Raw genomic sequence first — 22547 nt, forward strand, 5'->3', positions numbered from 1 at the left:
GCCCAAGGGTCGCAGGTGCGGACCCAGCCCAAGTAAGTGGACTTCGCACCTGCGATAGGTTTGTCCGCAGGTGCGTGACCGCAGGTGCGGTCATAGGTCCACAGGTGCAGAAATCGCTGGGTTGAAGAGACAGATTCGATGGTTCATTCCTCATTTTTCACCAATTCGAATTTTAGCTCGGGATAAGGCGATTTTGCAAGGGTTTTGAAGAGGAAATTAGTGGGTAACAATTATTAACTCTAATTCGTGTATATTTTATTAATCTATTGTTGTTTTTCCTCGTCTAATTAAGGAATTTGAGGGTAGAAGTTTGGAAATGGGGGAAAAGATTCCCCAATTGAAAATCTGAGATTTGAATGGGAATTTGACATCGGATTTAGATGATTTTTATTCGAGTGAACTCGTGAGTGAATGGGTGTTCATAATTTATAATATTTACCCGATTTTGAGATGTGGGCCCGGAAAGACTTTTTGGGCGTTTTTCCTAATTTTACGTTTTAGCTTCGAATTAATTAGTTAAATTAGTTACTTGTAGGTATATTTACATTATGCAATTAATTTGAATAGATTCGGGCCATTTGGAGTCGGATACTCGTGGCAAAAATGTGATATCAAGTTGATTTGAGCGGTCGAGGTAAGTGGCTTGCCTAACTCTTGTGTAGGGGACTTTTCTCTTAGGATGTTTGACATTAATTGATGTGTGGGCGTCGTGTACGTGAGGTAACGAGTACGTACACGGGATATTATTGCAAAAATTCCGTTTTTCCTTTCTAAATCATAAATTGTTTTCCCTTATTAAATTGCACTAATACGTTTAATTATTTAGCTTAGATTAGAGAAGCATGCTTACGTGTTTTAACTGCCTATTTGCCATTTTGTGCGCCATGCTTAGTTAGACCCCTATTTTCCTTATCTGTGTTAGTCTAACTTGTATAACTCGATGCCATACCAGTCATATTATCTTGCGTTGCATATTTAAATTGGGACTACGGACGTATTCCAGGAGATCTCTCTGTCCTGCATATTTAAATTGGAACTACAGACGTATTCCGGGAGATCCCCCATGTCTTGCATATTTATTTTGGGACTACTGACGTATTTCGGGAGATTCCCCAGCACTGCATATTTACTTTGGTATTATAGACGTATTTCGTGAGATCCCCATGTACTGCATATTCATTCGGAACTACGGGACGGTATCCCGGGAGATTCTCCATTGTGTTTACCTTGTTCTGAGCCAAGAGCTCCCTTAACTGTTAAATTTTTTAAAATTTCTTTAACTGTGTTACCGAAAACTTTACTTATATCTTTTACTGTTTAATTTATTATATTTACTCCGGTAGGGTCTCGACCTGACCTCGTCACTACTCGACCGAGGTTAGGCTTGGCACTTACTGGGTACCATTGTAGTGTACTCATCCCTTTCCTGCACATGTTTTCGTGTGCAGATCTAGGTGCGAGCTATCAGCCTCGGGGTTAGTGCGTGCTGCTGATTCTAGGAGACTTCAAGGTACTTTTGCTTGCGTCCGCAGATCTTCGGAGTCCCCTTCTGCTCCCTCGCCTAGAGACTTTCTTTATTATCTTCAGACTTTTGTATAGAGCTACATAGATTATAGCAGCTTGTGACTTAGTGATATTCCGGGTCTTGGAAAATTATTTTGTATGTGCCGAGTGGTACTACTTTTGGTTATTCACAATATGTTGTATATCTTTAAAATGTTGTGTTTTCTTTACATTTTTCGTAATATTAGGCTTACCTAGTCGTAAAAACTAGGTGCCATCACGACACCTTACGGAGGGTGAATTTGGGTCATGACACTTGAGTTACGTGGACTTATCCATATTATGACTTTTCTTATCACAATATAAAAAACTTTCTCATCTCAAATTTAAATAAGTTTTACCCTTTTTCTCTATGATAAAAAAATCTGAATTTTTATTTTATCTCTATTTATTCTTTATTTTTGAGATTATACTATTTAGTACCTAATATTATTACATTGTCATGTGGATTTTTATTAGCTTGTTTGAATTTAATATCTATTTCTACCACACTCATTTTAATATAATATAGATAAAAATTAAATAACGTTCTCATATTAAGTTGAAATAATTTTATCATTCTATTTTCTCAATTGGACCGCATTTTCAAAAATTTATGTTATTCTTTCAAACTTAAACTAACTACACTCAATTCTAATATTAATCATACATAAATGTTTTCTTAATTGTTTGAACACATTATATCTAAATATTGTTGTAATTTTTACGTATAAAATATTCGTTTGCCCAATTTATCGTTATTAATATGACTTTATTATTCTTGTTATTAAAATATTTTTTACTGATTATTTAGTTTTTTTCTTACCTTATAAATATTTTTTATACTTTATGTAAGATCTTATTTTGTTGCTTGAATTTGTTTAATTTTTAAACATAATAAATCTTTAATATCTTAAGTAAATTTATTTTTATTTTATATTTTAACTTACTCCAAAGTATAAATAGTCATAGGTTATCTCAATTTACCTATTTCTATATTTTTTATTTTTTTCTATTGTAGTTTTTTAATTAATATTTTACCTCCATATTTCTAGCTAATATAGAAGAAAATCTATGAGTGGATCAATATATAAATATAAATATAGATATAGATATAAATATACATATACATATAAATATATAGATTAGATTTGTCTAAAATTTATTTAGATTATGTATAAGATTCATTAAACTACTTTCATTAATTATGTTTTCATTTATAATTTTTAATTATTAATGTTATCCTAAAATTTTCAAGTGGCTTTATTTTAGCCTGCCACTTGGCTTAACCACAATGCATACTACCCTCCTTTTAATATAATATAGATAGATATAGATTAATAAATCTTTATTACACTAATCATTTTGAATATTCTTTTAATATTTGTAACAACTAATTTGATAAGTTTGAATTCAATCTTTGACAAATAAAGTCTGACAATTGAATGGCTATAATAACTTCTACGTTACTTTTGACACAACCATTTTGTATAGCCTTAATGGCTATAATTTTCAAACGTTTCTTAACCATTAAAGCAATAAGGTTCCATCAGATGTTTACATTCTTTTGTTGTGTATATATATATATATATATATATATATATATATATATATATATATATATATATATATATATATATATATATATATATATAGATTTTCTTCAAATTCCCTCTGTAGGATATCGTGATAACACCTAGTCTCTAAGACTAGGTAAAACTATCAATTTGCGGAATAACTGAAGAATAAACGGAAGTCAAGTCTAAACACATGAAATATAAACAAAAACTGTAATTTTTAATAATTACAACTTCCAAAACCAGGTAGAAATAAGTCATAGGCTTCTTATAGAAAATACTAAGTGTCTCTATACATCAAAGTCTAAAGAGAATAAGGGAGATAACATAATAAGGGTAGAGGGGGACTCTGAGGTCTGCGGACGCTGGCAGATATACCTTGAAGTCTCCACGTACAGTCCAACTCACTGGTATATGGTCTGGTAGGAAGCATCTGGATCTGCATAAAAAGATGTACAAAAATATAGTATCGGTACCCAGTAAGTGCCAAGCCTAACCTCGGTAAAGTAGTGACGAGTTCAGGTCATGACCCTAATGGTTTAAAAGATAAGCAAGGCAGAAGATATAATAATATTTTGAAATGACTGAGAATTTAAACAACGTGAAGTTTCAGAAACTAACAACACAACAAATAGAGGTAAACAACAGGGGCACTCCCGAGGTAGCGCTTCGTAGTCCCATGTAAATATGCATGACAGGGGGATCTCCCGAAGTACGCCCTCGTAGTCCCAAAGTAAATATACAAGACATGGGGGATCTCCCGAGTAAACGCCTCGTAGTCCCAAAGTAAATATGCAAGACAGGGGGATCTCCCAAGTAAACACCTCGTAGTCCCAAAGTAAATATGCAAGACAGGGGGATCTCCCTAGGTACCGCCTCATAGTCCCAAATTAAATATGCAACAGATAACCGAACCAAAGGAACAATAAATTTACAACAAGATATTTTTACAGTTAAAGATTTAATTCAAATCAAGGGAAACAGGTAATTCAACTAAGCATGTTGCACAAATTGCAAGTAAGAGTTAAAGGCACGTAGACTGTCATGACCCAAAATCTATTAAAGGTCGTGATGGCGTCGGACACCGCTGTCAGGCAAGCCAATAATAAATACTCAATTTGGTTCTCGTTTTTAATAATTTGAAATCATATTTTTTCTTCAATTAAAAAGTAAAAGATGGAATTTACAAGATAAATAATAATATTTTCAACAATTTCAATACAGGACAACCCATAATCACCCCAAAACCCGGTGTCACGAGTTGTCACGACCCAAAATCCATTAAGACCGTGATGGCGACGGACACCACTGTCAGGCAAGCCAATCATAATTCGAATAACTTAATTACCCATTTTAATATTTTTGAAATAAAAATTTCTTCAATGAAATAGTAAAGATAAAACTCATAGAGTAAATGATAAATATTTTTAGCAACTAAATTTCTAAACAATTCACAACCATTTCCAAAATCCGGTGTCATAAGTGCATGAGCATTTACTAAGGAGTTAAAATAAAATACAGCATTTGTCCAGAATACAAATTAGACAAGAAAATATAATAAACTCTGAAGGAGACTCTGTTAGTTGCGGATCGTAATATAGAATGCATCTCACCTATGTCCTCACAATTATTAACCATACATCTGCGCCCACAAGACCGCTAGACATAAATGTACCTGCACAATAAAATGTGCAGCAAGTCCAGTATGAGTACGAAAACAACGTGTAAGTATTAAGCCTAATCTCGAAGAGGTAGAGACGAGATGGCCGACTTTGACACTCACTATGGGTCAATAATATTAAATAATCATGAAAATAGAAATATTTATATCAACATGATTCACAGAGTTAATAATAATTTTATTGAACCAGCATAAATAATAAAATTCCTTCTATTCCAATAAATTTCTAATTTATCAATTAGCCTCATTTACAGGAATAACCATAATTTCCTTAACACGCAGAGATAATTAATTCTTTCAATTTCAAATAATTTTCAATTTATCAATCAAATTCCTTCAAATGCAACAATTCTCAATCTATTAATTAAATTCACAAGCTGCAATAAACTATCAAAGTATCGTGTAATTATTATTATTAGGCACGATTTCTGCCGAGATCGTACGACCCGATCCAGAGTAAGGGACGTGCGGCGCGATCCATAGATGCATCTATACTACCGAGGCGTTTGGCCCGCTCTACAAGAAAGGAGCACATTTTCTTATGTACCTCCGGAATGAGAATATATTTATTATAGGATTAATTCGAGAGGATGAACAATTTCTTTTAACAATTAATTGATTTAAGCAGAAAATTAAGTATATGAGATTTCCATATTTTACTATCTTTCCCTAACGATTCACAATATATATCAAATAATTTAATTAAATAAATACAATTTACACACACAATTCATGCTTTGAGTTCTAAACTACCCGAACTTTAGCATAGATAGTAGCTACGTATGGACTCTTATCACCTCGTGCGTACGTAGCCCCCACAATTAGCAATAATTATTATTTTAATCAACTATGGGGTAAATTCCCCCTCACAAGATTAGACAAGAGACTTACCTCGCTCCGAAATTCCATAGCCGGCTCCCAAGCCTTTCAAACAACTCGACCGATGCCCAACGCTCCAAAACTCGCTTTCGCTTTATTAACATTTATAAGCTTTTAATCCTCCTCCGATATCGTAACATTGAGTAAAATGCTCATACGCCACCAACAAATTGATATCTACAATTACAATCCCAATTACAATCAAAATATGACTAAAAAATATTTATCAATATCCATTTATGGCTCACAAGTTGGCTACAAGCCTCCAACTCATTCAACTCAACTCCACTCTTATTATTTAATACCCATTTGAAGTCATCAATGATGCTGCATTAATTCTCCAACACCACCAAATTACTATTCATCGTCTTCCTTAACCAACATTTTCAAAACATTCAATTTGGTGATTACTTAGTTGAACACTTCCAACTAAGCTAGAAAATGATTTCATAGGTTCATTGCATCCTTTAATTTCATTTCTAGGAACACTATTTATCTTTCCCTCATTTTCTCAAGAACACTATTCATGCCATGAACTAGGGTTTATGAAATCAATTATCCAACCATAACAACTTGAAACAAATATTAGAATTACTCTCACCGACTCATAAGAAATGAGCTTGAAGCATTAGTATTACCTTCTTGAAGCTTTTCCTTAAAATTCCAATGTTTGGGAAATTTGGTGTTCTTGAACAACTTGAAAGATTTTTAGGGATTTCAAAGATTGAATGATGTTAATACTAGTGTTAATAGGATGTTATTAACTTAAAATATCCAAAAACAACTCACCTTGTATTCTTAAGGAGTCCCCAAGGTTGAATCCAGCATGAAAGAACCAATCCCTAGCTCAAGAAAATCCCCAAAAATGGCTGCTGCCCGTGACTGCCTTATATAGGCACAGGTGCTTCAGCGAGTTGTACCTTGCACTGTGCAGGTTATACCTCGTATTACAAGTTTTCCCCTGCTAGACACCTTTTACTAAAACATCCATAACCCTTTGTACAAATATCCAAATGATGAACGGTTTAAAGCGTTAGAAACTAGACTCGAAGATCTTTCATTTGATAGGTTGTCCACCATATAACTCCTTATATATAGGCATGCTCATCCAAAGTTAGGTTTTGTGTGTTCTCATTTGGAACTTTAGTCTATCATGTAGTTTCCAACTTGACTTAGACTTAGGGCTCTCCTTAGACCCCATATCACTTATAATTATGATTCGTACACTTATTAACATACAATCCTGTTGGAACCTTCAAATCTAGATTCCGAGATCGTTTACTCAAAAATCCAACCTTAGTAAATTCTTCCAACTTAAAGCTTTCGAAATGAGAAATTTCTTTCCAATTCAACTCCGAACTTACCGAAATTAAATTCCGACCACGCGTACAAGTCATAATACCTAAAGTGAAGTTGCTCAGGGCCTCAAACAAGTCACATAACGATGCGCTAGGGCTCAAAATGACCGACCGGGTCGTTACATTCTCTCTCACTTAAACATACATTCGTCCTCGAACGTGCTAAAATCTGCTCTGGAGTTGTCTGAAATCATTGTTTAACACCTCGTGCACCTACCCGTGCTACCGTAATTTAGTTGAGCTCACTAGCTCGAGCCAGTTTGATTTGTTTTTTTTTTGTTTTCTAGTCAAATAAGCCTTAGAGCCCAATTCCAACATCCGAAATTCTCCGCCAGGCCTGTTTCCATCATCCGAACACCGTATCAATCACTACACGATGCTCCAATACATGGTTGCATACCTTTGCTATATCCACACCATGCACCGCATAATTCACATAACTATAATAACATCCTCTAATAACAATAGCCGAAATTCCACAAATCCGATGCCCACAACACACCTCATGACACATATAAGTCATGCTCCAACTCTTGAAATGCTTCCACGATGGAAGAAATGTGTAGAAATTCATAACCAACTGCCGAGTCAACAAATTATTGAGTTTCTCCTTCTGACAAGAATCATTGCCTCATTATGGACCACATAATGGTATTTGATCTTTATTATACTTCATATAATCTGATCGCACTAATCCTGGATCCAATAATCTTGTCTCACCCAGTATAAGTTGCTCAGGCAATAAGCCACCTCAGACACGATCAAAAAGCCTCATATGACGCCACAATGAGCTAATAAGCTATGGACTCGATTGCGATACATAAGAAAAATGAACTCTAGAAAGGATTACTCAACCCACGTGACTAATTAAACAACTGAAAAGGTGTCATGAACCTTCCTCAGAAAATGGGACACAAAACACACAAAAATAGAATATAGGGGATTGTACTCAACATCACACTGTTGCGGCATGCAACCCGATCCAAATAACATACCCGTGGCGGCGTGCCACCCGATCCGCACAAAAAAAGAATCTATAAGGAAATACTTACCGAGCTAGAATGCTCATTACTTACAAAATATCTGAATATGGGACACAAGCATGCTAAGTGCATTATACCATCCTTGAAAGGACCGACAACACCATACGCTACAAAAATCAAGCACAACTAAGGTGCGATATATGATCTGAATCTCGAGAGCCATCTTGCTCACATAACACCATCGCTACGCGGAACTTCAACACATAAGAAATTTATCAAGTTGTTTCACAACTCACACGGCACAATATATTATTACATGTAATAGCCGACGACAAAATGACATACACCGTCCGAATACGCCTCCATAAGGAGCGCGATGCTTAATGAACACATCCAGCCTGATATAGAGTCCATATTCATATTTAAATCCATCCACAGACCTCAAGTGGATTCTGATCGCACCATACTAGGCTAATAACCCTTCAAGGATCCAAAATGACCCTTTTTCCCATAACACACAAGAACAACCATCATAACCGGAACAAACTTCTGCAGCCCTCAACCAAATGAACCTAGTGCCCTCCAGGCATAAATTCTCGAATTTGCGATATCGCCACAATCTTCATACTTGGTTTGAATCTTCACTCAATTAAGTGACTACATGCCACTCTTACACAATCTTTCCGTGAGACACGCTCCCACGACCTTCTGCACTAGGTAACAAGTCTGCACATCCATGCTACCGGTTACTCTAATGCTGTAAAGCATATCAAGAATCCACAAATCAATACACAAGGTCTCTTACACCTGACATCGACGTTAGGTAATGCCGAAAACAATACCATATTACTTTAGACATCTAAATCCTTTTCCTTCTCATCCGAGCTCATGACATCCTTGTCAACACCGAACCGAAATCTTGAATCCTCAACTTTCGAATTCCATGCTACTTAGTGCACTAAATCACGCAATGCGCAGGAGTACAAGAATTCCATCATAACTCCCGAACCACTAATAGGGCAAACACTTCATCATATAGAAACATTCTACTTAACTCATTTCAAGAGAACCATTGCAACACGTGACTGAATTCCCTTATCCGCAGAAAATATCGGCCTCAAGTAGTGGTCTAAACCACCATAACTCTTTCGGGATCCCTCTACACATAACATGCCATAATACTTGAATTTCTCTAAATAAAATCAATTACGGCGGCCGCCACGCCTCGCACGTACCGCCACAAATTACATGCATAACTTTATGCGCTGAAGGAACTGATCATTGCCACCATCATGTCGATTCAACCATTGTTACCCGACCCGTCTTTTTCTCAATTTATTCTCAACTTGCCTTAGAAATAATAATAGCTCCATTCATTATATCACGAACTCAAATCTGCACTCATCCCGAGTGACCTTATTTCACGAGACCACACTATTTCAAAACCCACTAATCATCTCATAGCCCTCCTTGTGCGCACTTTTAGATATTCAATTGGTACACCCATTCTGATACTTCTTTTATGAATCCGAAGTTATTTTCTTCCGTTTCTCTAATGCTACACCACAACCTGAAGATAACGTAGAGTACTCCAAGCCCCATTTCATAATCTGCTGCAAAAGCTCGATACTCAACCATACTACGGACTCGAGATCCTTAGGCACCGTACTTTAAGTTTTTGAACCCACCACGACTGTTACTGAGAGTCATTTGCTCTGACTTGTTCCCAAACATGATCAACTCCAAGGCCCTGCTAGCACATGGACACTTTATCAAGGAAACACCCGACTGTCTCACATTCTCTGTGCATTACATCTACATGAAGCATAAACTTTGAGTCTTCCCAAAGCCTGAATACGAATCGATAAGGCCAAATATGGCACACATTCCTTAAATGCTTTGCTCAGATTACCACTGATGTTTTCTTTTCTTAGTCGTAATGACCCACCAATACATTGATAACCAAAAACTGCACAAGTTTATACTACGCAATCCAATCATAGACGGTGGGGGTCTCCCACTTAGCTTGAAGCTATAATTACAAAATTCTGGAATCCACCGAGATTCTTCCTTCATCGTTGACATGATCCTGCACACGCAACTCGCCAAATTTTCTCGAAATCCTTCTATTAACCATTAATAAACACTCCAAACCACTAGACACATTTACATATTAAATCTCTTACCGGGTAGCCAGTAAAATTCTTCGCAGAAGCTTCGTCAACACCACGCAACCGTTAACCTACTCACAGGAGATAACCCACCTGTGTAAATTACATGCCGACATATTCCAACGTCGCTGCACTGGGTGCAATTACTATGAAATCAGTAGATCATCCTAAGTCCGAGCTCATTCACCAGCTGCACCAGTCCGTTCACTCCTCATGGACGTCAACTAAAGGTGCGACAATACATTCCAATCCAAAGTCATGTTGTATCCTTCTTCATATCAAGCAACTCCCTCCTGTTCTATCCAATCTTCCTCAATATAGCAGCTAATATTACAACTTTAGTTCGTAGACCTAGTCACTATCCATCCTAAATCCCAAATTACTTCAAACTTTCCTCAAGCCGTGTAGTTATCCAACCACATAACCCATATGCCACCTTGCCACTCTCCCACTTTGGTCAACTATCTCCTTTAAGCAACTACTCAACTTCTGTTTTCTTACACTTGGCCTTCTCGGAACCTAACCACCACAAGAGACGTTCCACATGTCCTTCCTCATACTTCGTTGCCCAGTTGTTTCCTTAACTAAAAATCAGTCTCTGTAGCACTCGAACCAATAGGTCATTACCAGCTTTAAACCTTTCCGAGGATCATCCTTCTCGAGCCATCAATACTAGGAACACTGCTTCGACCCTGAACCACTGCACACCGTGATCTCTAACAACTGCTTCCTCTATACCAATTCCTAACACCCCGTTATGAAGGCGAGTTGAAGAAAACTATAACACCGACAAACCTTAACGCATTTAACAAGGCGGTGACACCACATCAAAATTGAGAACTCTACCACGCTTGAAAATATCAGGCTTCGTTACTCCATCAACCTCAAACCTGAACATTCATAGTCCGATTGCCTTTTCTCTACTGGAAATAAAACATGAAACCTCTGAATTATGTATTGGGAAAAACATTCTTTCAAGTCATTTACTGCCCTGACACATAGACAAGCATTCTACCATTACATAAATACTGTGCGATGGCAATGCATGAATCATCATAAAAATCAATGCCAAATCTCAAAACCTTAGGTAGAATTGATACTGAACTAAAACGATAGAGCGGCCTTCCATAAGGCGACGACAATAGCCCAATTAATTACACAGGGAGAAACATCTTGCACTACATCTGTAGTACCATTAAAAATTTCCTCGATCCCCAATTTATAACAAGTGCTTCACGTGGCATAAGATTGAATAGGAAGGAAATGTAGGCATAATCCTCAAAGGAATCGAATCGCACGATGAGGAATCAAAAATGGAAGTATTCCTAACAGTCCTGTAGCCTCTCGAAGATAAGCACATACATCTCTGTACCGATCTGCAAGACTCTACTAGACTTGCTCATGACTCGTGAGACCGAAGTGAACCTAGTGCTCTGATACCATGTTGTCACGACCCAAAATTCATTAAGGTCGTGATGGCGCCGGACACCACTGTCAGGAAAGCCAATCATAATTCGAATAACTTAATTACCCATTTTAGTATTTTTGAAATAAAAATTTCTTCAATGAAATAGTAAAGATAAAACTCATAGAGTAAATGATAAATATTTTTAGCAACTAAATTTCTAAACAATTCACAACCATTCCCAAAACCCGGTGTCATAAGTGCATGAGCATTTACTAGCGAGTTAAAATAAAATACAGCATCTGTCCAGAATACAAATTAGACAGGAAAACATAATAACTCTGAAGGGGACCCTGTTAGCTGTGGATCGTAATATAGAATGCAGCTCACCTATGTCCCTACAATTATTAACCACACCTCTGCGCCCACAAGACTGCTAGACATATATGTACTTGCACAATAAAATGTGTAGCAAGTGCAGTATGAGTACAAAAATAATGTATATCCATTAAGTATCAAGCCTAATCTCGAAGAGGTAGAGACGAGATGGCCGACTTTGACACTCACTATGGGTCAATAATATTAAATAATCATGAAAATAGAAATATTTATATCAACGTGATTCACAGAGTTAACAATAATTTTATTGAACCAACATAAGTAATTAAATTCCTTCAATTCCAATAAATTTTCAGTTTATCAATTAGCCTCATTTACAGGAATAACCATATTTTCCTTAACAAGCAGAGATAATTAATTCTTTCAATTTCCAATAATTTCCAATTTATCAATCGAATTCCTTCAAATGCAACGATTCTCAATATATTAATCAAATTCACAAGCTGCAATAAACTATCAAAGTATCGTGTAATTATTATTATTAAGCACGAATTATGCCGAGGTCGTACGACCCGATCCAGTATCGTGTACACTGTCGAGGGATGTGCGACGAGGTCCATAGATGCATCTATACTGCCGAGGCGTTCGGCCCGCTTCAGAAGAAAGGAAGACATTTTCTTATGTACCTCCGGAATGAAAATATATTTATTATAGGATTAATTCGAGAGGATGAACAATTTCTTTTAACAATTAATTGATTAAAGCAGAAAATTAAGTATATGAGATTTCCATATTTTACTATCTTTCCCTAACAATTCACAATATATATCAAATAATTTAATTAAATAAATACAATTTACACACATAATTCATGCTTTGAGTTCTAAACCACCCGAACTTTAGCATAGATAGTAGCTACGTACGGACTCTCGCTGCCTCGTGCGTACGTAGCCCCCACAATTAGCAATAATTATTATTTTAATCAAATATGGGGTAAATTCCCCCTCATAAGATTAGACAAGAAACTTACCTCGCTCTGAAGTTTCATAGCCGGCTCCCAAGCCTTTCAAACAACTCGACCGATGCCCAATGCTCCAAAACTCGCTTTTGCTTTATTAACATTTACAAGCTTTTAATCCTCCTCCGACATCGTAATATTGAGTAAAATGCTCATACGCCACCAACAAATTGATATCTACAATTACAATCCCAATTACAATCAAAATATGACTAAAGAATATATATCAATATCCATTTATGGCTCACAAGTTGGCTACAAGCCTCCAGCTCATTCAACTCAACTCCACTCTTATCATTTAATACCCATTTGATGTTATCAATAATACTACATTAATTCTCCAACACCACCAAATTACTATTCATCGTCTTCCTTAACCAACATTTTCAAAACATTCAATTTGGTGATTACTTAGTTGAACACTTCCAACTAAGCTAGAAAATGATTCCATAGGTTCATTGCATCCTTTAATTACATTTCTAAGAACACTATTTATCTTTCCCTCATTTTCTCAAGAACACTATTCATGCCATGAACTAGGATTTATGAAATCAATTATCCAACCATAAAAACTTGAAACAAATATTAAAATTACTCTCACCGACTCATAAGAAATGAGCTTGAAGCATAAGTATTACCTTCTTGAAGCTTTTCCTTAAAATTCCAATGTTTGGGAAATTTGGTGTTCTTGAACAACTTGAAAGATTTCTAGAGATTTCAAAGATTGAAGGATGTTAATACTAGTGTTAATAGAATATTATTAACTTAAAATATCCAAAAACAACTCACCTTGTATTCTTAAGGAGTCCCCAAGGTCGAATCCACCATGAAAGAACTAATCCCTAGCTCAAGAAAATCCCCAAAAATGGCTGGTGCCCATGACTGCCTTATATAGGCACAGGTGCTTCAGCGAGTTGTACCTTGCGCTGTGTAGGTAGTAACTCGTATTACAAGTTTTCCCCTGCTAGACACCTTTTACTAAAACGTCCATAAGTCCTTGTAGAAATATCCAAATGATTAACGGTTTAAAGCGTTAGAAATTAAACTCGAAGATCTTTCATTTGATAGGTTGTCCACCATATAACTCCTTATTTATATATATATATATATATATATATAGGCATGCTCGTCCAAAGTTAGGTTTTGTGTGTACTCATTTGGAACTTTAGTCTATCATGTAATTTCCAACTTGATTTAAACTTAGGGCTCTCCTAAGACCCCATATCACTTATAATTATGACTCGTACACTTATTAACATACGAACCTGCTGGAACCTTCAAATCCCGATTCCGAGGTCGTTTACTCAAAAATCCAACCTTAGTCAATTCTTCTAATTCAAAGCTTTCGAAATGAGAAATTTCTTTCCAATTCAACTCCGAAATTCCCGAAATTAAATTTTGACCACGCGTACAAGTCATAATACCTTAAGTGAAGCTGCGTAGGGCCTCAAACCGTAGAACGACGCGCTAGGGATCAAAACGACCGGTCGGGTCGCTACACGAGTGCATGAGCATCAACTAGGAAGTAAAATAAAATACAACATATGTCCGGAATACATATAAATACCTGCACAAAAATGTGCAGCAAGTGTAGTATGAGTACGTAAATCAACGCGTACCCAGTAAGTATCCCGCCTAACCTCGAAGAAGTAGTGACGAGAGGTCGACTCAGACACTTACTATGGGCTATAATTAATATACCAATGATATAATTAAGCATGGATCATGTAGAACGGATGTAAGCCCAATATCATGAAATAAGTAAACAATTCTTTTGTTAATAAGAAATTTCTCCAAATTCATTTTCATCATTTAACAATTTATATCTCGGGCCAATGAAGCAGTATCAATTATTATAATTTCCGAAGCAATTAATACAATCATGCACAAGTCATGTTGAGGTCGTACAACCCGATCCAACATATAAATATAAGTTGTGCACTGCCGAGGGTCAAACGACACGAATCATAGATGCATCTATTATCCCGCTCGCGGATCATACATGTGACGCGGTCAAATATAAATTTATCAATAAATTATAACCCTTTCTTGAATTCCTTTCAAAATAAAGCCAATTCGACTTGAGGCTTTTACCCCGCTCGCGGATCATACATGCGACGCGGTCAAATATAAATTTATCAATAAATCATAACCCTTTCTAGATTCTTTTCAAAATAAGACAATTCGACTTGAAGATTTTAAATCCTTAAAAATCCTCAACTCAGTTCCATTTGATACAATTAACAAATATAATCAAATAACGGTGTTCACAAGCATGGTGTTAACCTAAAACTACCTGAACATAAATAGGAATAGTAACTACGTACGGACTCTCGTCACTTTGTGCGTACGTAGCCTCCACAAATAACAACACATATTAATTAAGTTCACTTATGGGGTTAATTCCCTCTTACAAGGTTAGAAATGAGACTTACCTCGCTCCGCAATTCCATAATCGGCTCAAAAGCCGCTCCAACAACTCAAACCGATGCTCGTCGCTCCAAAACTAGTCAAATATGATGCAACCCAATCAAATTATACTCTAATACTCATAATTAATCAATTTCTACAATTTCCAACTCCGCTCAAAAAATCGATAAAGCAACCCTCGTGCCCACGTTCCCGAATTACGAAATATTCCAAAGATAACCATTACCCATAACCTCGCGAACTCAAATATATGATTTATTTCAAATTCCATGCCCAAATTCGTGGTCAAAATCCAAAAATACCAATTTCTAGGTTTTTCTTCAAAATCCCAAATCTCTACAAATTTTCAAGTCTAAATCCTTATATAATCCAAGTATTTAACTTGCAATAGGTGGGAATCACTTACATTGACATAGATGACGAGACTCTCCCTTCCAAGAGCTCCAAATATTGCCCAACCAAATGAAAAATGGGTGAAATGAACCCAAACCTCGATTTAAAAGCATTCTGCCTAGCCCGACTTTCGCACATGCGGCCTCTTCGTCGCATCTGCAGCCTCGCAGGTGCGGCCAAAACCTCGCACATGCGCATGCCCGCTTCCTAGCATGACTCTACACCTGCGCCTTTCCTTCCGCATATGCGCCTTCGCAGGTGCGGACATACCCTCGCACCTGCGGCCTCGCAGGTGCGGACAACCCTTTGCACCTGCGGTCACTGCCTAGCTTCGCCCAAACCGCACCTGCGACCTCGCACCTGCGGCCCTTTTCATGCAGGTGCGATCACACCAGATATCAGCTGCCTCATCTTTTCTTCCAAGTCCAAACTCGATCCTATAACCATCCGAAATCCACCCGAGGCCCTCGAGACCTCAACCAATTATACCAACACATCCCAAAACACATTACAAACTTAGTCGAGCCTTTAAATCACATCCAACAACATCTAAACTTCGAATCACCCTCCAATTCAAACTTAATAAACTTTGGGACTTCAAATTCCCACAATCGATGCCGAAACCTATCAAATCACGTCCGATTGACCTCAAATTTTGCACACAAGTCATAATTGGCATTACGGACCTATTCCAACTTCTGGAATCGGAATCCGACCCTGATATAAGAAAGTCCACTCCCGGTCAAACTTCTCAAGATTGATCCAAATTCCAACTTTCGCCAAATGGCCTCAAAATGACCTACGGACTTCCAAATCCACATCCAGACGCGCTCCCAATACCAAAATCCCATACGGAGCTATTCCCATGCTCAGAATCCCAAACGGACATTGATAACATTGAAATGCACTTCAACTCAAATTAATGAAATTCTTCCAAAATGCCAACTTCCATAATAGGCGTCGAAACTCTCCCGGATCATCCAGAACCCGATCCGAACATACGCCCAAGTCTAAAATCATCATACGAACCTGTTGGAACCTTCAAATCCCAATTCCGAGGTCATTTTCCAAAAATCGCACCTTACTCAATCTTTCCAACTTAAAGCTTCCGGAATGAGAATTTTCTTTCCAAATCAACTCTGAATTTCCCGAAATTAAATTTCGACCACGCATACAAGTCATAATACCTGAAGTGAAGCTGCTCAGGGCCTCAAACCGTTGAACAATGCGCTAGAGCTCAAAACGACCGGTCAGGTCGTTACATCCTCTCCCACTTAAACATACGTTCATCCTCGAACATGCTAAGAACTGATCCGAAGTTGTCCGAAATCATTGTTTAACACCTCGTACACCTACTCGTGCTACCACAACCCAGCTGAGCATATTAGCTCGATCCAATCTGAAGATTCTCCCTTTTATTTGATCAAATAAGCTCTAGAGCCAAATTCCAACATCTGAAACTCTCCACCGGGCCTGCTTTCAACATATGAACACTGTTTCAATCACCACACGCTGTACCAATACATGATGGTACACTCTCACTGAATTGTTAACATGCACCACGTAACTCATTTTCCTAAGGCAATCTTTCCCAAGCACAACAGCTAAAATTTCCACTGACCGAAGCCCATAGTGTACCTCATGACCAATTAAGTCTTGCTTAAACTCTCGAAATACTACCACGACAAAGAAGATATGTAGAACTCATAGCCACCTGCCGAATTACAATTTATGGAGTCTCTCCTCCGGACAAGAACCATTACCTCATAATGGACTGCATAATAATATTTACTCTTTAATATGCTTCATATAAAATCTGATCGCACTGATCCCAGGTTCAATAATCTCGTCTCCCCCAGTACAAGCTGCGCAGGCAATAAGCCACCTCAAACGCTTCCAAAAGTCTCATGTGATGCCACAATGTGCCACAAGCTACGAACTTGTATGTGATACATAAGGAAATGAACTCTGGAAAGAACTACTCAATCCACGTAACTAATTTAAACAACCGAAAGGATGTTATGAACCTTCCTCAGAAGATGAGAAGTAAAATACACGATAATAGATATGGGAAACTGTTCTCAATAACACACTATTGTGGTATGCAACTCAATCCAACCATGATACCTGTGGCGGCATGCCACTCGATCTAAACAACATATCCTTAGCGGCGTGCCACTCGATCTAAACAACATATACTTAGCGGCGTGCCACTCGATCTAACCATATACCCGTGGTTGCGTGCCATCCGATCCACACATAATAATCTAAAGAAAATACACATCGATCCGTAACGCTTATACTCACGAAATGCCCGAATATCAATCATAAGTACGCCAAGTGCATAATACAAATCCTGAGGAGACGGGTAGTGTCATGTGCTATACAACTCAAGCACGACTAAGGTACGGTTTATGATTTGCATCTCGAGAGTCATCCTGCTCACATAATACCACAAACTATACGGGATCTCAATACGAGTGCGACTAATAAAACTGTCTCACAACCCACCTGGCACAACAGAGTATTACATGAAATACCTGACGACAGAAATAACATCTAAGGCCCGAAGACACCATCGAAAACATCGTTATGATGAGATGAACACATCCGGCCTAATATAGAGCCCGCATTCACATTTAGATCCATCCACGAACCTCAAACCGATTCTGATCATACCATGCTTGGCTAAATAGCCTCTCAAGGACCCAGAATGACCTATTCAAGACACATAAGAACAATCATCAAATCCGGAACAAACTTCCACCGTCCACAATCAAATGAATTGAGTGCCCTTCAGACATAAATTCTTGCACTAGCTATAGTACCACCATCTTCATACTTGGTTTTTAAATATTTAATCAATTAGGTGACTACATGTCACACTTATACAATCTTCCTGTGGGATGCACTCCTACGACCTTCCGCACTAGGTAATAAATCTGCACCTCCATATTGCCGGCCACTCTAGTGTTGTAAAGCAAATCAAGAATCTGCAACTCAGTACACAGAGCCTCTTACATAGGACACCGATATCAGGTGATGCTAAAAACAATATCAGCTTACTCTAAATATCTGAATTCTTCCTTGCTTATCCGAGCCCTTCACATTCTTGTCGACCTCAATTGTAACCTTGATCCTCAACCTCCAATTCCCATGCCGCTCACTGCACCTAACATACCAGTATGCAAGAGTACAAGAATTTCATCATTAACTCTCGAACCACCAATAGGGTACACATTTTATCATATAGAGATGTAACGACCCGACTGGTTATTTTGAGAGTAATAGTCCCAATCCCCTATTTACTGCTTCTCCCATATCTATTTTTGCTATTGTGACTTGTCGGGAGATTTCGTTTTGGTTTTTGGAGTGTTTTGGGACACTTAGTCCCTAAATAGAGGTTTAAGCCTTAGGATTTGGACCATAGTCGGAACTGGGTGAAGACGACTCCGGAATAGAATTATGTCGGTACCGTTAGCTCCGTTAGGTGATTTTTTACTTAGGGGCATGTTTGGATTGTGTTTTGGAGGTCCGTAGCTTATTTAGGCTTGAAATGGCGAAAGTCAAATTTTTGGAGACTTTGACCGGTAGTGGACTTTTTGATATCGGGGTCGGATTCCGATTCCGGAAGTTGGAGTAGGTCCGTAATGTTGAATATGACTTGTGTGAAAAATTTGGGGTAAATCGAACATGATTTGTTTGGTTTTGGCATCGGTTGTCGAATTTAGAAGTTTCAAGTTCTTTAAGTTTGAATCGGAGGATGATTTGTGATTTTAGCATTGTTTGATGTGGTTTGAGGGCTCGACTAAGTTTGTATGGTATTTTAGGATTGGTTGGTATGTTTGATTGAGGTCCCGGGGGACTCGGGTGAGTTTCGGGTGGTTAACGGACTTGGAATGGAAGTTGAGAAATTTCTGAAGTTTGGTCCTTTGCTGGTATGATCGCACCTGTGAGGGTATTAGCCGCAGGTGCGGAAGGTTGAGCGCAGGTGCATAAGGGGTGGAGATCAGCAGAGGTCACAGGTGCGATGGTTTCTCCGCACCTGTGATAGCGTAGATGCGAACCAGTGGTCGCAGAAGCGGAGGCAGCCAAGATTAGTCATTTTTGCAGGTGCGCCCACATTTTCACACCAGCAGGTGCGCAGGTGCGATCCCAGGCTCTGCGGGTGCGGAAATGCTTGCGCAGTGTTGAAAATCGAAGGGGTTCGTGATTTTTGTCATTTTGGACTTTGCAAACTCGGTTTAGGGCGATTCTTTAGAACATTTTCGAGGCATTTCTTGAGGTAAGTCCCTTGTGCTTATTTTTTATCAACAATCTTGCTTCCTCATTTATTTTTCCACCTAGTTAGTGTGTATTTAAGGTGAAATTTGGGAGTTTGAGGCTAGGGATTTGGAAAGTTTGATTTGTGGATTTGAAGGACCATTTGGTGTTGGATTTTAGTAAATTTGATATGGTTAGACTCGTGAGTGAATGGGCTTTCGAATTTTGTGACTTTTACCCGATTCCGAGACGTGAGCCTGGGTCGACTTTTTAGGACGAATTTCGGAATTTTTGTTAAAGTGTTGATTTCATTAATTAGATGAGTCTATTATGGTTGTATTTATGATATGTAATTACTTTTGGCTAGATTTGGGCCATTCGGAGCCAGATATTCATGGGAAAGGCATTGTGGCCGATTGATTGAGCTTGGTTCGACGTAAGTGGCTTGCCTAACTTTGTGTGGGGGAAGTCACCTTAATATTTGGAACTATTGTGATATGTGAGCACCTTGTACGTGAGGTGACGAGTACGTACACGGGCTAGTTGTGGAAAAACCCGATTTTCTTACTGAGTAGCAACCTGTTTTCCTTTTATTTTGAGTTATACCATTTTAATGAGTATTAATATATTTTCATTCTTAATTGAGTTATTCAAATATGTGTAGCTATCCTGTTTAGTCTAATACAACATGTCTACATGTCTTAATTGCTTATGTGAACTCTGTGCAGCATGCTTAGTGAAGTTTCCTGCTTCTTCCTTGACTGGTACTTAGTCTAAATCGTAAGATTTTGTGATGTAGTTGTATTTCTATTGTTTGCGTTGTATATTATTTTGGGACTACGGAACAGTATTCTGGGAGATCCCCATGTACTGCATATTTACTTTGGGACTATGGAACGGTATTCCGGGAGATCCCCCTGTGCTGCATATTTACTTTGGGACTATGGAACGGTATTCCGGGAGATAACCATGTACTACATATTTACTTTGGGACTACAAAACGGTATTCCGGGAGATCCCCATATCTTTCATATTTACTTTGGGACTACGGAATGGTATTCCGGGGGATCCCCCTGCACATTTAAGTTTGGGACTACGAGACTGTATCTCGAGAGATCCCCTGTTGTTATCTCTGTGTATTGAGCTGTTACCTCTATGAATTCTTTCTTGTTAAATTTCAGCCTTTATTTTACTGCGATATTTCATTTTTGCCTTGCTTTATTATCATATTCCAGTAGGGCCCGGACCTGACCTCGTCACTACTCTACCGAGGTTAGGCTTGGCACTTACTGGGTACCGATTGTGATGTACTCATGCTACTCTTCTGCACATGTTTTTCATGTACAGATCCAGGTGCTCCCTATCAGCCGCACTATTAGTGAGCCGGGACAGCTTTGGAGACTTCAAGGTATATCTATCGCTTTCGTAGACCTCAGAGTCCCCTTCTACTCTTCCCAATGTCCATTATCTTCTGTATTTTTCTTTTGATAGACTCTGATGTGTAGAGACACTAGATTTTCCTTCTGTAGTCTGTGATTCACGATGTTCCGGGTTTTGGGATTACTGTGTATTTTGAACAGTTAGTTGTTTAATTCATGTTTTCATATTTCGCAAATGTTAGACTTACCTAGTCATAGAGACTAGGTGCCATCACGACGTCATATGGAGGGGAAATTGGGTCGTGGCAAGAAACCTTTCATTTAACTCATTTCAGGAGAACCATTGCCACACATGACTGAATTCCCATAATCGCAGAAAATACAACCCTACGTAGAGGTCTAAACCACCATGTCCCTTACGGGATCCATCTACACATAACAGGCCATAATAACCGAATACCTCTGAATAAATCAAATTACGACGGCCATCAATCCTCGCACGTACTGCCACAACCACCTGTAAAATGTCACGCTAAAGAAACTGATCACTGCCACAATCATGTTGATTCAACCATTACTAACCGACCCCGCTTTTTCCAATTTATTCTCTACTTGCCTTAGAAATAATAATAATAATAATAATATAATAGCTTCATTCAAACGTAACGAACTAAATCCTCACTCATCCTAAGTGACCCCATTTCACGAGACCACGTTGTCTCAATACCCATGAACTGTTTCATGTTCTTCTTAAGCGCACAATAGCATCACCCACTGGTACACCCGTTCTGCCAGGACCTTTCGCGAATCCGAAGTTACTTCTTCCCATTCCTCAAATGCCACACCGCAGACCGAAGATAGTGTAGAACACTCCAAGGCACCTTTCATAATCCGCTGCAACAGCTCGATACTTATCCATACTACAGACTCAAAATCCTTAGGCACCACGCTTTAACCTTTGAATCCACTAGGACCGTTGTTGAGAGTCATCCACTCTGACCTGTCCCCAAATATAATCAAACTCCAAGGCCCTGTTAGCACATGAACACCCTCTCAAAGAAGCAACCGGCTGAATTTCTTTCCTTATACATCACCTCCACACGAAGCATAGACTCTGAGTCTTCCCAAA

Source organism: Nicotiana tabacum, chromosome 12 (assembly GCF_000715075.1).
Source record: "Nicotiana tabacum cultivar K326 chromosome 12, ASM71507v2, whole genome shotgun sequence".
Lineage (NCBI taxonomy): Eukaryota > Viridiplantae > Streptophyta > Magnoliopsida > Solanales > Solanaceae > Nicotiana > Nicotiana tabacum.